We start from the raw sequence: 4,080 nt of genomic DNA, 5'->3' as shown, positions 1-4,080 counted from the left end.
TAAAATATTATGAGTATCCCATTATGAAACCAACAGTAGAGTCTGGGTGGAATAGAAAACTAAGAAAGGCATAATAAAAAGAATAAAAGTAAACAGATTTTGTGAAAATGTAAAGTGTGAGAGTTTTGTGCTAACAAGAAAGAAGCCGAGAACACAGACAAGAATGTAAGATATAAACAGGTCCCCATCAACCTAGTGTCTCCATGGACATGATGATTTTTATGATGGAACAATATTTGATTATTAGCCTTATAACTATCTCACTAAAAAGCTTAGATGATTGCTTTCCATTAGGTATAAAAATTATTAGCAGATATTCTGACAGAGAGATACACATCTTCATTTTTTAAGAATGAGTAAAGGAGAGGAAATATTGTCACAAATAAAAAGAAAAATTTGAGGGTGGAGAAGTTGATTAGAATAATTTGCAACTTCAGGTGATAAGTCTTTATGATAAAAGTATGTTGTCCTGGTTATGACGGAAATGTTCCCTGTTTTCTAATGAGAATTCAGAATTTATCATGCCTAGAGTAAAATACTCTACAGTCATTGAAAACTTTTGATATATATGAAACAATTTTTGGAAAATACATGATATCTCTTTCTCTTTCTCTCTCTCTCTCTCTCTCTCTCTCTCTCTCTCTCTCTCTCTCTCTCTCTCTCTCTCTCTCTTAAAAGGTCTTTATCGGCCACCAGCCACCAGAAGTTTCTCAGCTACAAACAGTGTCTCAGGGTCTCTCTAACTCAATCTCAGCCACAGTCCAACTCTGTCCTCCCAGGGGGTCCGGGTGCTTCTGGGACATATGATGCAGCAGAGGGCCCTCACAGGGACCGAGCATCATTCTTGTAGAGGAGGACAGGAGAGGGCCCCTCTTGTCACACATTTTGGAGGGCCACTCCTGAAGAGTAGAGTGAGATGAAAGGGACCCTTAAGTAGGGATTGTGCCAGTGGCAAAAAGGATGATGATGATGGTGGTGGTGGTGGTGGTGGTGGTTGTGGTGGTGGTGATGATACAAAAATTACACAGGTGATGACAATCATCTTCACATTCTTCCACCAGAACTTCCGGGCCACCTTCTGCCATGTGGTCTTGAAGTGTTCAGACATGGCTTCCAAGTCCTCTGTCTTATTTTGGCAGTGCTCCAAGTTTTCCCCTGGGGCCAAGATCCACTCCACAGTCTGGGTCATGATATTCTTGACTCCCTCCAACTCACTCTGCCGTCTCCTGACTCAGTCACTTCCAGCACCCCCGCTGGCCTCCTCCATGTCTCTGAGCACTTGGGCCTCTCAAAGCAGCCATAGCTTCACTTCCTGCTTACTCCAACTTTCTGCCCACCTCCTGCCCCTCCAACTCCAAGCTCTCCCATGATTTCTCTTAATACACTCAAAATACTTGCACATTCTTGATCTGCTGTCTTCCTATGGCCTACTTATAAAGTAGTGACTGCGGAATTCCCTCTGGCCTCAGGCTGCCAGGTTATTTTCAGGAGAGAATGAGTGCACTTTCCCCTCCCCCACAGCCTAAACTTTGAGCTTATTTTACTAGGAAAGTCCCCAACTGATTATTGGGGACTATTTGTTTTAGCTACTTCTCTTCAGTTCACCACAACAGAGTAGTTAGATGAAAGTAATGCTCTACATAGCCTCACATAAAGAGAAACTGAGACAAGGCCTGAAACAGGAAAAAAACCGATGTGTGTAGAGTTCCAAGTGGTGTGAGAATCAGGAGCCAGAAGGCGCCATGTCCTCTCTCACCTTGGTCAGTGGAATGGCAACTGCACAAGTACGGTTTAGAGTCAGGAACAAGCTCAGCTTCCCACCACTAATAACAAATATTCTTAATTTTTACAAAACGTGATTATCTAAGACAAATATGAGCCGTCGTTGTTGTCAAAGGCAAAGGAGAGGTGGGTTTTAAAGCATGAGCTAAACATATAAAACATACAGTATTGAAGAACAGAGGGGACGTAGGGATACATTTGTTAAAGTGATCAGTCACCCTTGGAATAGAGTCATAAACTACTGCTGCTCAAGGAAACGGATGTCTGTTATCTTTCACCTAGTAATTGTTGAACACAGGACAAAAAATGAAATAAAGGGAACGCTAAGACAGGCCGCCTTAGCTGTGCCTGTTTGTTGTTGCTGCTGCTGCTGCTGGTGGTGGTGTTGTTTTCTTCAGCAATCACTCATATGGCACTCTCTAAGAAAGCGTCTGTTTCACACAACACATCTCTGCAGAAGCCCAACACCATGAAGGCTTGTGAGGTAGCCGCTGTAATATCCTCTTCCAGGGGGAGTTGAAATGCTAAAATTACACAATGCGCAGCGAAAACTCAAACCTGGGATTCCCTCACCAGAAACCGTCTCAGAGCTCAGCACTGAGCTCTGTCTTAGTATCTCCATAGAAGTAACTTCTTTCCCAAACCTCAGAGAGCTTGCTGAGGGACTGAAGCATCCTTGAGTGTCCCACCCAGCTCCTCTCCATGTGCTGTAAGTTCAAGGTTCATGAGCTCCTAGACCTTTCTTAACTGTCAGACCACACGTCAATATAGTCAAACATTTGGTGAACACCTCTCTGGTCAGATGCCCTAAGCAATCCCTGACTGTAAAATGTTACAGACATGCTATTTTTAAAAAAAAATAAACTTGAAAACTCCCTTTAAATAATCCAGGAATATGTTTATTCAACAACTATTTTGCACATAATACAAAGTTGTGAACTCTGGAAGGTTTTTGACAACCACAGTGCTCTCTTCTGAAGATTGTAGTTTACCTATAAATTTCCCTACTTAAGAAACTAACAGGTAAGTAAACAATAATTTACAAAAATACGTAGATAATAAGAACTAAGAAGTTAGAGACCTGCTTTTCTCTGCTACACCAGTTTCTTATATGTACATTAATTATTAATTTTAGTTATTCACTTATGTCTCTCACTTCCCTATGTTTCCTACATTAGAATATTAGGCCCTTGAGATCAAGAATCAATTTTACTCATTATTCTATTCTCAATATTTGGCATGTAATAAAACCTTAATATGTACTTGATGGGTGAAAGACAAAAAGAAAGAATAAGTAATGAATATTCATGGCAGGTCATGTCCAGTGTAGCAGATTGGCTAACTTATCAAATCAGGATGCATTGGCTGGAATCTCAAATCTACCTTTGAAAACAGAATATACTGAATTTTTTCAGGTTCTTTCAGAAAGATTCTGCTTTCTCCATCTTAAATTATCATCATTAGAATGATAATGGTATCTGTCCTTATCAGCTGATCTCACTAAGGAACCAATCACCCCAAACACTAATGACTTGAAACAGCATGGGTCCATTTAGCTGAGGGTTATGTGGATAAACAACCCAGCCTGTCCTAAGTTTGCTGTCTTACCCTCGCTCTTTTGTATATTTGAGTTCAGTTACCTCGTAAGCTGAAGAATGCCTGACCCACGTAGAGTCTCACCTTCCAGCCAAGCTAGCCTAGGCTTTTTCACATGGCATCTTTTAGAGATGAAGTGTTGAACTAGGGTGAGTCTTAAAAGCATATAATGTCTCCTAAGGCCTAGCCTCAGAATCAGCAGGAAGCCATTTCTGGCACATTTCATTGTTCTAAGCAACTAGCGGAGGTAGCTCACCTTCAAGGAGTGGGAAATGGGTCCAGTCCTGATGGAGACGGCAGGGGATGCTTTTGTGATCTACCAAACTCAGAATTAGCAAGAGAACTAAGAAACCACAACATCTGAAAGGTTTATAACAGTGTCCACCACACAGATCACAAACTCAATAAGCAATACTGATTATTACCGCTTGAAGCCGCCTTCAAAAAGGGAGCTGGCTGAGGGTTTTGCTTGTAGGACTCAAACATTTTCTAAGAACAAAACCTAACCATAAGTGCTTTATGCATGGGTCTAGTGTGTCCAAAGAGCAGCTATCGGTGAGCTGTGTGCCCAGAGGAGCCAGAACCGCATGCATACCTGGAACCTAGGATGTTGAGAGCCAAGGCCAAGTCCTTGGAGCAACAGTAAGCCTTTGGTTTTGGTGAAATTCTAGCAGACATCACCATTGTTTTTCACTGCTGTCT

The 4,080-nt window shown here is 41.6% G+C and overlaps 1 pseudogene; it reads right to left on the bottom strand.

The window, feature by feature from the left end:
* Positions 1-929: 929 nt before the first annotated feature.
* Positions 930-1,267, bottom strand: LOC127204182 (vesicle-associated membrane protein 8-like; annotated as a pseudogene).
* Positions 1,268-4,080: the final 2,813 nt, after the last annotated feature.

This window comes from Acomys russatus, chromosome 20 (assembly GCF_903995435.1).
Source record: "Acomys russatus chromosome 20, mAcoRus1.1, whole genome shotgun sequence".
Taxonomy (NCBI): Eukaryota; Metazoa; Chordata; class Mammalia; order Rodentia; family Muridae; genus Acomys; species Acomys russatus.
The sequence above is the reverse complement of the archived record's forward strand: the minus strand, read 5'-3'. Positions and strand labels throughout refer to the sequence as shown.